Here is a 12,279-nt window from a genome sequence, read left to right as displayed (position 1 = left end):
ATACCAAGAAAGCTTCCTATTTGTTGAAAGGGCATTTCTTGGTCAGTGTATTCCTGATTTCTTCAAAACAAGAAACATTCTGTAAGGAGCTTATGATCTTAAAAAATGAAAAGAATAAACTGATAATCCAGTAATTGACTGCAATGCACTTCTTTTGATGATGGAAAATATTAATACAATGCACAAAATAGGTTTAAAATGTAAATGAATAAATAAACATGATGTCCACTGAAGTCCACTTTTTGGCACTTTTGGAAAAGAGAATTTGAATCACATGCTAAAGCAGATAATAGGAAAATATATTTAATAGCCTAATTTACATAAGACTATTCAGAGCTGGATATTTTTAAGATGCCATAAATCTAGTATTCTGTGAATGACAAAGCCATGACTCTGTCCATACCCCATAAGTGCTACACATACCAAGAAAGCTTCCCATTTGTTGAAAGGGCATTTCTTGGTCAGTGTATTCCTGATTTCTTCAAAACAAGAAACATTCTCTAAGGAGCTTATGATCTTAAAAAATGAAAAGAATAAACAAGAAAAATCATGCTTTGGCCAGTGCGACACATACCAACAAAGCTTCCCGTTTTTTGAAAGGGCATTTCTTGGTCAGTGTATTCCTAATTCCTTCAAAACAAGAATAATTCTCTAAGGAGTTTATGATCTTAAAAATTGAATACAAACTATGCGTTGGCCGGGAATCGAACCCGGGTCAACTGCTTGGAAGGCAGCTATGCTCACCACTATACCACCAACGCTTCCTGGTTTTCAAAAGGGCATTTGTTAGTCAAATCTGTAAGCCACAACACCTGATTGTATGATTTCAATGCTCTACACTGTTAATCCATTAATTGACTGCAATGCACTTCTTTTGATGATGGAAAATATTAATACAATGCACAAATTAGGTTAAAAATGCAAATGAATAAATAAACATGATGTCCACTGAAGTCCACTTTTTGGCACTTTTGGAAAAGAGAATTTGAATCAAATGTTAAAGCAGATAATAGGAAAATATATTTAATAGCCTAATTTACATAAGACTATTTAGAGTTGGATATTTTTAAGATGCCATAAATCTAGTATTCTGTGAATGACAAAGCCATGACTCTGTCCATACCCCATAAGTGCTACACATACCAAGAAAGCTTCCCATTTGTTGAAAGGGCATTTCTTGGTCAGTGTATTCCTGATTTCTTCAAAACAAGAAACATTCTCTAAGGAGCTTATGATCTTAAAAAATGAAAAGAATACACTGTTAATCCAGTAATTGACTGCAATGCACTTCTTTTGATGATGGAAAATATTAATACAATGCACAAAATAGGTTTAAAATGTAAATGAATAAATAAACATGATGTCCACTGAAGTCCACTTTTTGGCACTTTTGGAAAAGAGAATTTGAATCAAATGTTAAAGCAGATAATAGGAAAATATATTTAATAGCCTAATTTACATAAGACTATTCAGAGTTGGATATTTTTAAGATGCCATAAATCTAGTATTCTGTGAATGACAAAGCCATGACTCTGTCCATACCCCATAAGTGCTACACATACCAACAAAGCTTCCCATTTGTTGAAAGGGCATTTCTTGGTCAGTGTATTCCTGATTTCTTCAAAACAAGAAACATTCTGTAAGGAGCTTATGATCTTAAAAAATGAAAAGAATAAACTGATAATCCAGTAATTGACTGCAATGCACTTCTTTTGATGATGGAAAATATTAATACAATGCACAAAATAGGTTTAAAATGTAAATGAATAAATAAACATGATGTCCACTGAAGTCCACTTTTTGGCACTTTTGGAAAAGAGAATTTGAATCACATGCTAAAGCAGATAATAGGAAAATATATTTAATAGCCTAATTTACATAAGACTATTCAGAGCTGGATATTTTTAAGATGCCATAAATCTAGTATTCTGTGAATGACAAAGCCATGACTCTGTCCATACCCCATAAGTGCTACACATACCAAGAAAGCTTCCCATTTGTTGAAAGGGCATTTCTTGGTCAGTGTATTCCTGATTTCTTCAAAACAAGAAACATTCTCTAAGGAGCTTATGATCTTAAAAAATGAAAAGAATACACAAGAAAAATCATGCTTTGGCCAGTGCGACACATACCAACAAAGCTTTCCGTTTTTTGAAAGGGCATTTCTTGGTCAGTGTATTCCTAATTCCTTCAAAACAAGAATAATTCTCTAAGGAGTTTATGATCTTAAAAATTGAATACAAACTATGCGTTGGCCGGGAATCGAAGCCGGGTCAACTGCTTGGAAGGCAGCTATGCTCACCACTATACCACCAACGCTTCCTGGTTTTCAAAAGGGCATTTGTTAGTCAAATCTGTAAGCCACAACACCTGATTGTATGATTTCAATGCTCTACACTGTTAATCCATTAATTGACTGCAATGCACTTCTTTTGATGATGGAAAATATTAATACAATGCACAAATTAGGTTAAAAATGCAAATGAATAAATAAACATGATGTACACTGAAGTCCACTTTTTGGCACTTTTGGAAAAGAGAATTTGAATCAAATGTTAAAGCAGATAATAGGAAAATATATTTAATAGCCTAATTTACATAAGACTATTCAGAGTTGGATATTTTTAAGTTGCCATAAATCTAGTATTCTGTGAATGACAAAGCCATGACTCTGTCCATACCCCATAAGTGCTACACATACCAAGAAAGCTTCCCATTTGTTGAAAGGGCATTTCTTGGTCAGTGTATTCCTGATTTCTTCAAAACAAGAAACATTCTCTAAGGAGCTTATGATCTTAAAAAATGAAAAGAATACACTGTTAATCCAGTAATTGACTGCAATGCACTTCTTTTGATGATGGAAAATATTAATACAATGCACAAAATAGGTTTAAAATGTAAATGAATAAATAAACATGATGTCCACTGAAGTCCACTTTTTGGCACTTTTGGAAAAGAGAATTTGAATCACATGCTAAAGCAGATAATAGGAAAATTTATTTAATAGCCTAATTTACATAAGACTATTCAGAGTTGGATATTTTTAAGATGCCATAAATCTAGTATTCTGTGAATGACAAAGCCATGACTCTGTCCATACCCCATAAGTGCTACACATACCAAGAAAGCTTCCTATTTGTTGAAAGGGCATTTCTTGGTCAGTGTATTCCTGATTTCTTCAAAACAAGAAACATTCTGTAAGGAGCTTATGATCTTAAAAAATGAAAAGAATAAACTGATAATCCAGTAATTGACTGCAATGCACTTCTTTTGATGATGGAAAATATTAATACAATGCACAAAATAGGTTTAAAATGTAAATGAATAAATAAACATGATGTCCACTGAAGTCCACTTTTTGGCACTTTTGGAAAAGAGAATTTGAATCACATGCTAAAGCAGATAATAGGAAAATATATTTAATAGCCTAATTTACATAAGACTATTCAGAGCTGGATATTTTTAAGATGCCATAAATCTAGTATTCTGTGAATGACAAAGCCATGACTCTGTCCATACCCCATAAGTGCTACACATACCAAGAAAGCTTCCCATTTGTTGAAAGGGCATTTCTTGGTCAGTGTATTCCTGATTTCTTCAAAACAAGAAACATTCTCTAAGGAGCTTATGATCTTAAAAAATGAAAAGAATAAACAAGAAAAATCATGCTTTGGCCAGTGCGACACATACCAACAAAGCTTCCCGTTTTTTGAAAGGGCATTTCTTGGTCAGTGTATTCCTAATTCCTTCAAAACAAGAATAATTCTCTAAGGAGTTTATGATCTTAAAAATTGAATACAAACTATGCGTTGGCCGGGAATCGAACCCGGATCAACTGCTTGGAAGGCAGCTATGCTCACCACTATACCACCAACGCTTCCTGGTTTTCAAAAGGGCATTTGTTAGTCAAATCTGTAAGCCACAACACCTGATTGTATGATTTCAATGCTCTACACTGTTAATCCATTAATTGACTGCAATGCACTTCTTTTGATGATGGAAAATATTAATACAATGCACAAATTAGGTTAAAAATGCAAATGAATAAATAAACATGATGTCCACTGAAGTCCACTTTTTGGCACTTTTGGAAAAGAGAATTTGAATCAAATGTTAAAGCAGATAATAGGAAAATATATTTAATAGCCTAATTTACATAAGACTATTTAGAGTTGGATATTTTTAAGATGCCATAAATCTAGTATTCTGTGAATGACAAAGCCATGACTCTGTCCATACCCCATAAGTGCTACACATACCAAGAAAGCTTCCCATTTGTTGAAAGGGCATTTCTTGGTCAGTGTATTCCTGATTTCTTCAAAACAAGAAACATTCTCTAAGGAGCTTATGATCTTAAAAAATGAAAAGAATACACTGTTAATCCAGTAATTGACTGCAATGCACTTCTTTTGATGATGGAAAATATTAATACAATGCACAAAATAGGTTTAAAATGTAAATGAATAAATAAACATGATGTCCACTGAAGTCCACTTTTTGGCACTTTTGGAAAAGAGAATTTGAATCAAATGTTAAAGCAGATAATAGGAAAATATATTTAATAGCCTAATTTACATAAGACTATTCAGAGTTGGATATTTTTAAGATGCCATAAATCTAGTATTCTGTGAATGACAAAGCCATGACTCTGTCCATACCCCATAAGTGCTACACATACCAAGAAAGCTTCCCATTTGTTGAAAGGGCATTTCTTGGTCAGTGTATTCCTGATTTCTTCAAAACAAGAAACATTCTCTAAGGAGCTTATGATCTTAAAAAATGAAAAGAATACACAAGAAAAATCATGCTTTGGCCAGTGCGACACATACCAACAAAGCTTCCCGTTTTTTGAAAGGGCATTTCTTGGTCAGTGTATTCCTAATTCCTTCAAAACAAGAATAATTCTCTAAGGAGTTTATGATCTTAAAAATTGAATACAAACTATGCGTTGGCCGGGAATCGAAGCCGGGTCAACTGCTTGGAAGGCAGCTATGCTCACCACTATACCACCAACGCTTCCTGGTTTTCAAAAGGGCATTTGTTAGTCAAATCTGTAAGCCACAACACCTGATTGTATGATTTCAATGCTCTACACTGTTAATCCATTAATTGACTGCAATGCACTTCTTTTGATGATGGAAAATATTAATACAATGCACAAATTAGGTTAAAAATGCAAATGAATAAATAAACATGATGTACACTGAAGTCCACTTTTTGGCACTTTTGGAAAAGAGAATTTGAATCAAATGTTAAAGCAGATAATAGGAAAATATATTTAATAGCCTAATTTACATAAGACTATTCAGAGTTGGATATTTTTAAGTTGCCATAAATCTAGTATTCTGTGAATGACAAAGCCATGACTCTGTCCATACCCCATAAGTGCTACACATACCAAGAAAGCTTCCCATTTGTTGAAAGGGCATTTCTTGGTCAGTGTATTCCTGATTTCTTCAAAACAAGAAACATTCTCTAAGGAGCTTATGATCTTAAAAAATGAAAAGAATACACTGTTAATCCAGTAATTGACTGCAATGCACTTCTTTTGATGATGGAAAATATTAATACAATGCACAAAATAGGTTTAAAATGTAAATGAATAAATAAACATGATGTCCACTGAAGTCCACTTTTTGGCACTTTTGGAAAAGAGAATTTGAATCACATGCTAAAGCAGATAATAGGAAAATATATTTAATAGCCTAATTTACATAAGACTATTCAGAGTTGGATATTTTTAAGATGCCATAAATCTAGTATTCTGTGAATGACAAAGCCATGACTCTGTCCATACCCCATAAGTGCTACACATACCAAGAAAGCTTCCTATTTGTTGAAAGGGCATTTCTTGGTCAGTGTATTCCTGATTTCTTCAAAACAAGAAACATTCTGTAAGGAGCTTATGATCTTAAAAAATGAAAAGAATAAACTGATAATCCAGTAATTGACTGCAATGCACTTCTTTTGATTATGGAAAATATTAATACAATGCACAAAATAGGTTTAAAATGTAAATGAATAAATAAACATGATGTCCACTGAAGTCCACTTTTTGGCACTTTTGGAAAAGAGAATTTGAATCACATGCTAAAGCAGATAATAGGAAAATATATTTAATAGCCTAATTTACATAAGACTATTCAGAGCTGGATATTTTTAAGATGCCATAAATCTAGTATTCTGTGAATGACAAAGCCATGACTCTGTCCATACCCCATAAGTGCTACACATACCAAGAAAGCTTCCCATTTGTTGAAAGGGCATTTCTTGGTCAGTGTATTCCTGATTTCTTCAAAACAAGAAACATTCTCTAAGGAGCTTATGATCTTAAAAAATGAAAAGAATAAACAAGAAAAATCATGCTTTGGCCAGTGCGACACATACCAACAAAGCTTCCCGTTTTTTGAAAGGGCATTTCTTGGTCAGTGTATTCCTAATTCCTTCAAAACAAGAATAATTCTCTAAGGAGTTTATGATCTTAAAAATTGAATACAAACTATGCGTTGGCCGGGAATCGAACCCGGGTCAACTGCTTGGAAGGCAGCTATGCTCACCACTATACCACCAACGCTTCCTGGTTTTCAAAAGGGCATTTGTTAGTCAAATCTGTAAGCCACAACACCTGATTGTATGATTTCAATGCTCTACACTGTTAATCCATTAATTGACTGCAATGCACTTCTTTTGATGATGGAAAATATTAATACAATGCACAAATTAGGTTAAAAATGCAAATGAATAAATAAACATGATGTCCACTGAAGTCCACTTTTTGGCACTTTTGGAAAAGAGAATTTGAATCAAATGTTAAAGCAGATAATAGGAAAATATATTTAATAGCCTAATTTACATAAGACTATTTAGAGTTGGATATTTTTAAGATGCCATAAATCTAGTATTCTGTGAATGACAAAGCCATGACTCTGTCCATACCCCATAAGTGCTACACATACCAAGAAAGCTTCCCATTTTTTGAAAGGGCATTTCTTGGTCAGTGTATTCCTGATTTCTTCAAAACAAGAAACATTCTCTAAGGAGCTTATGATCTTAAAAAATGAAAAGAATACACTGTTAATCCAGTAATTGACTGCAATGCACTTCTTTTGATGATGGAAAATATTAATACAATGCACAAAATAGGTTTAAAATGTAAATGAATAAATAAACATGATGTCCACTGAAGTCCACTTTTTGGCACTTTTGGAAAAGAGAATTTGAATCAAATGTTAAAGCAGATAATAGGAAAATATATTTAATAGCCTAATTTACATAAGACTATTTAGAGTTGGATATTTTTAAGATGCCATAAATCTAGTATTCTGTGAATGACAAAGCCATGACTCTGTCCATACCCCATAAGTGCTACACATACCAAGAAAGCTTCCCATTTGTTGAAAGGGCATTTCTTGGTCAGTGTATTCCTGATTTCTTCAAAACAAGAAACATTCTCTAAGGAGCTTATGATCTTAAAAAATGAAAAGAATACACAAGAAAAATCATGCTTTGGCCAGTGCGACACATACCAACAAAGCTTCCCGTTTTTTGAAAGGGCATTTCTTGGTCAGTGTATTCCTAATTCCTTCAAAACAAGAATAATTCTCTAAGGAGTTTATGATCTTAAAAATTGAATACAAACTATGCGTTGGCCGGGAATCGAACCCGGGTCAACTGCTTGGAAGGCAGCTATGCTCACCACTATACCACCAACGCTTCCTGGTTTTCAAAAGGGCATTTGTTAGTCAAATCTGTAAGCCACAACACCTGATTGTATGATTTCAATGCTCTACACTGTTAATCCATTAATTGACTGCAATGCACTTCTTTTGATGATGGAAAATATTAATACAATGCACAAAATAGGTTTAAAATGTAAATGAATAAATAAACATGATGTCCACTGAAGTCCACTTTTTGGCACTTTTGGAAAAGAGAATTTGAATCAAATGTTAAAGCAGATAATAGGAAAATATATTTAATAGCCTAATTTACATAAGACTATTCAGAGTTGGATATTTTTAAGATGCCATAAATCTAGTATTCTGTGAATGACAAAGCCATGACTCTGTCCATACCCCATAAGTGCTACACATACCAACAAAGCTTCCCATTTGTTGAAAGGGCATTTCTTGGTCAGTGTATTCCTGATTTCTTCAAAACAAGAAACATTCTGTAAGGAGCTTATGATCTTAAAAAATGAAAAGAATACACTGTTAATCCAGTAATTGACTGCAATGCACTTCTTTTGATGATGGAAAATATTAATACAATGCACAAAATAGGTTTAAAATGTAAATGAATAAATAAACATGATGTCCACTGAAGTCCACTTTTTGGCACTTTTGGAAAAGAGAATTTGAATCAAATGTTAAAGCAGATAATAGGAAAATATATTTAATAGCCTAATTTACATAAGACTATTCAGAGTTGGATATTTTTAAGATGCCATAAATCTAGTATTCTGTGAATGACAAAGCCATGACTCTGTCCATACCCCATAAGTGCTACACATACCAACAAAGCTTCCCATTTGTTGAAAGGGCATTTCTTGGTCAGTGTATTCCTGATTTCTTCAAAACAAGAAACATTCTCTAAGGAGCTTATGATCTTAAAAAATGAAAAGAATACACAAGAAAAATCATGCTTTGGCCAGTGCGACACATACCAACAAAGCTTCCCGTTTTTTGAAAGGGCATTTCTTGGTCAGTGTATTCCTAATTCCTTCAAAACAAGAATAATTCTCTAAGGAGTTTATGATCTTAAAAATTGAATACAAACTATGCGTTGGCCAGGAATCGAACCCGGGTCAACTGCTTGGAAGGCAGCTATGCTCACCACTATACCACCAACGCTTCCTGGTTTTCAAAAGGGCATTTGTTAGTCAAATCTGTAAGCCACAACACCTGATTGTATGATTTCAATGCTCTACACTGTTAATCCATTAATTGACTGCAATGCACTTCTTTTGATGATGGAAAATATTAATACAATGCACAAATTAGGTTAAAAATGCAAATGAATAAATAAACATGATGTCCACTGAAGTCCACTTTTTGGCACTTTTGGAAAAGAGAATTTGAATCAAATGTTAAAGCAGATAATAGGAAAATATATTTAATAGCCTAATTTACATAAGACTATTTAGAGTTGGATATTTTTAAGATGCCATAAATCTAGTATTCTGTGAATGACAAAGCCATGACTCTGTCCATACCCCATAAGTGCTTCCCATTTGTTGAAAGGGCATTTCTTGGTCAGTGTATTCCTGATTTCTTCAAAACAAGAAACATTCTCTAAGGAGCTTATGATCTTAAAAAATGAAAAGAATACACTGTTAATCCAGTAATTGACTGCAATGCACTTCTTTTGATGATGGAAAATATTAATACAATGCACAAAATAGGTTTAAAATGTAAATGAATAAATAAACATGATGTCCACTGAAGTCCACTTTTTGGCACTTTTGGAAAAGAGAATTTGAATCAAATGTTAAAGCAGATAATAGGAAAATATATTTAATAGCCTAATTTACATAAGACTATTCAGAGTTGGATATTTTTAAGATGCCATAAATCTAGTATTCTGTGAATGACAAAGCCATGACTCTGTCCATACCCCATAAGTGCTACACATACCAACAAAGCTTCCCATTTGTTGAAAGGGCATTTCTTGGTCAGTGTATTCCTGATTTCTTCAAAACAAGAAACATTCTGTAAGGAGCTTATGATCTTAAAAAATGAAAAGAATACACTGTTAATCCAGTAATTGACTGCAATGCACTTCTTTTGATGATGGAAAATATTAATACAATGCACAAAATAGGTTTAAAATGTAAATGAATAAATAAACATGATGTCCACTGAAGTCCACTTTTTGGCACTTTTGGAAAAGAGAATTTGAATCAAATGTTAAAGCAGATAATAGGAAAATATATTTAATAGCCTAATTTACATAAGACTATTCAGAGTTGGATATTTTTAAGATGCCATAAATCTAGTATTCTGTGAATGACAAAGCCATGACTCTGTCCATACCCCATAAGTGCTACACATACCAACAAAGCTTCCCATTTGTTGAAAGGGCATTTCTTGGTCAGTGTATTCCTGATTTCTTCAAAACAAGAAACATTCTCTAAGGAGCTTATGATCTTAAAAAATGAAAAGAATACACAAGAAAAATCATGCTTTGGCCAGTGCGACACATACCAACAAAGCTTCCCGTTTTTTGAAAGGGCATTTCTTGGTCAGTGTATTCCTAATTCCTTCAAAACAAGAATAATTCTCTAAGGAGTTTATGATCTTAAAAATTGAATACAAACTATGCGTTGGCCGGGAATCGAAGCCGGGTCAACTGCTTGGAAGGCAGCTATGCTCACCACTATACCACCAACGCTTCCTGGTTTTCAAAAGGGCATTTGTTAGTCAAATCTGTAAGCCACAACACCTGATTGTATGATTTCAATGCTCTACACTGTTAATCCATTAATTGACTGCAATGCACTTCTTTTGATGATGGAAAATATTAATACAATGCACAAATTAGGTTAAAAATGCAAATGAATAAATAAACATGATGTCCACTGAAGTCCACTTTTTGGCACTTTTGGAAAAGAGAATTTGAATCAAATGTTAAAGCAGATAATAGGAAAATATATTTAATAGCCTAATTTACATAAGACTATTTAGAGTTGGATATTTTTAAGATGCCATAAATCTAGTATTCTGTGAATGACAAAGCCATGACTCTGTCCATACCCCATAAGTGCTTCCCATTTGTTGAAAGGGCATTTCTTGGTCAGTGTATTCCTGATTTCTTCAAAACAAGAAACATTCTCTAAGGAGCTTATGATCTTAAAAAATGAAAAGAATACACTGTTAATCCAGTAATTGACTGCAATGCACTTCTTTTGATGATGGAAAATATTAATACAATGCACAAAATAGGTTTAAAATGTAAATGAATAAATAAACATGATGTCCACTGAAGTCCACTTTTTGGCACTTTTGGAAAAGAGAATTTGAATCAAATGTTAAAGCAGATAATAGGAAAATATATTTAATAGCCTAATTTACATAAGACTATTCAGAGTTGGATATTTTTAAGATGCCATAAATCTAGTATTCTGTGAATGACAAAGCCATGACTCTGTCCATACCCCATAAGTGCTACACATACCAACAAAGCTTCCCATTTGTTGAAAGGGCATTTCTTGGTCAGTGTATTCCTGATTTCTTCAAAACAAGAAACATTCTGTAAGGAGCTTATGATCTTAAAAAATGAAAAGAATACACTGTTAATCCAGTAATTGACTGCAATGCACTTCTTTTGATGATGGAAAATATTAATACAATGCACAAAATAGGTTTAAAATGTAAATGAATAAATAAACATGATGTCCACTGAAGTCCACTTTTTGGCACTTTTGGAAAAGAGAATTTGAATCAAATGTTAAAGCAGATAATAGGAAAATATATTTAATAGCCTAATTTACATAAGACTATTCAGAGTTGGATATTTTTAAGATGCCATAAATCTAGTATTCTGTGAATGACAAAGCCATGACTCTGTCCATACCCCATAAGTGCTACACATACCAACAAAGCTTCCCATTTGTTGAAAGGGCATTTCTTGGTCAGTGTATTCCTGATTTCTTCAAAACAAGAAACATTCTCTAAGGAGCTTATGATCTTAAAAAATGAAAAGAATACACAAGAAAAATCATGCTTTGGCCAGTGCGACACATACCAACAAAGCTTCCCGTTTTTTGAAAGGGCATTTCTTGGTCAGTGTATTCCTAATTCCTTCAAAACAAGAATAATTCTCTAAGGAGTTTATGATCTTAAAAATTGAATACAAACTATGCGTTGGCCGGGAATCGAACCCGGGTCAACTGCTTGGAAGGCAGCTATGCTCACCACTATACCACCAACGCTTCCTGGTTTTCAAAAGGGCATTTGTTAGTCAAATCTGTAAGCCACAACACCTGATTGTATGATTTCAATGCTCTACACTGTTAATCCATTAATTGACTGCAATGCACTTCTTTTGATGATGGAAAATATTAATACAATGCACAAATTAGGTTAAAAATGCAAATGAATAAATAAACATGATGTCCACTGAAGTCCACTTTTTGGCACTTTTGGAAAAGAGAATTTGAATCAAATGTTAAAGCAGATAATAGGAAAATATATTTAATAGCCTAATTTACATAAGACTATTTAGAGTTGGATATTTTTAAGATGCCATAAATCTAGTATTCTGTGAATGACAAAGCCA

At 33.2% G+C, this 12,279-nt stretch overlaps 9 non-coding genes across 9 annotated transcripts; all 9 read right to left on the bottom strand.

Moving 5' to 3' along the window:
• Window positions 1–689: 689 nt before the first annotated feature.
• TRNAG-UCC (transfer RNA glycine (anticodon UCC)) lies at window positions 690–761 on the bottom strand. The gene has a single exon. It is a non-coding gene; the product is annotated as a tRNA-Gly (tRNA).
• A 1,486-nt stretch (window positions 762–2,247) lies between these two features.
• Window positions 2,248–2,319, bottom strand: TRNAG-UCC (transfer RNA glycine (anticodon UCC)). The gene has a single exon. It is a non-coding gene; the product is annotated as a tRNA-Gly (tRNA).
• A 1,486-nt stretch (window positions 2,320–3,805) lies between these two features.
• On the bottom strand, window positions 3,806–3,877 carry TRNAG-UCC (transfer RNA glycine (anticodon UCC)). Its single transcript has one exon. It is a non-coding gene; the product is annotated as a tRNA-Gly (tRNA).
• A 1,067-nt stretch (window positions 3,878–4,944) lies between these two features.
• On the bottom strand, window positions 4,945–5,016 carry TRNAG-UCC (transfer RNA glycine (anticodon UCC)). Its single transcript has one exon. It is a non-coding gene; the product is annotated as a tRNA-Gly (tRNA).
• A 1,486-nt stretch (window positions 5,017–6,502) lies between these two features.
• On the bottom strand, window positions 6,503–6,574 carry TRNAG-UCC (transfer RNA glycine (anticodon UCC)). The gene has a single exon. It is a non-coding gene; the product is annotated as a tRNA-Gly (tRNA).
• Window positions 6,575–7,641: 1,067 nt separating this feature from the next.
• On the bottom strand, window positions 7,642–7,713 carry TRNAG-UCC (transfer RNA glycine (anticodon UCC)). The gene has a single exon. It is a non-coding gene; the product is annotated as a tRNA-Gly (tRNA).
• A 1,067-nt stretch (window positions 7,714–8,780) lies between these two features.
• On the bottom strand, window positions 8,781–8,852 carry TRNAG-UCC (transfer RNA glycine (anticodon UCC)). Its single transcript has one exon. It is a non-coding gene; the product is annotated as a tRNA-Gly (tRNA).
• Window positions 8,853–10,320: 1,468 nt separating this feature from the next.
• Window positions 10,321–10,392, bottom strand: TRNAG-UCC (transfer RNA glycine (anticodon UCC)). Its single transcript has one exon. It is a non-coding gene; the product is annotated as a tRNA-Gly (tRNA).
• Window positions 10,393–11,860: 1,468 nt separating this feature from the next.
• TRNAG-UCC (transfer RNA glycine (anticodon UCC)) lies at window positions 11,861–11,932 on the bottom strand. Its single transcript has one exon. It is a non-coding gene; the product is annotated as a tRNA-Gly (tRNA).
• Between the last annotated feature and the right edge of the window lie 347 nt (window positions 11,933–12,279).

The sequence above is a fragment of the Taudactylus pleione genome, unplaced genomic scaffold, assembly GCF_031769625.1.
Source record: "Taudactylus pleione unplaced genomic scaffold, aTauple2 ptg000467l, whole genome shotgun sequence".
Taxonomy (NCBI): Eukaryota; Metazoa; Chordata; class Amphibia; order Anura; family Myobatrachidae; genus Taudactylus; species Taudactylus pleione.
This window is presented reverse-complemented; position numbering and strand designations above follow the sequence as displayed.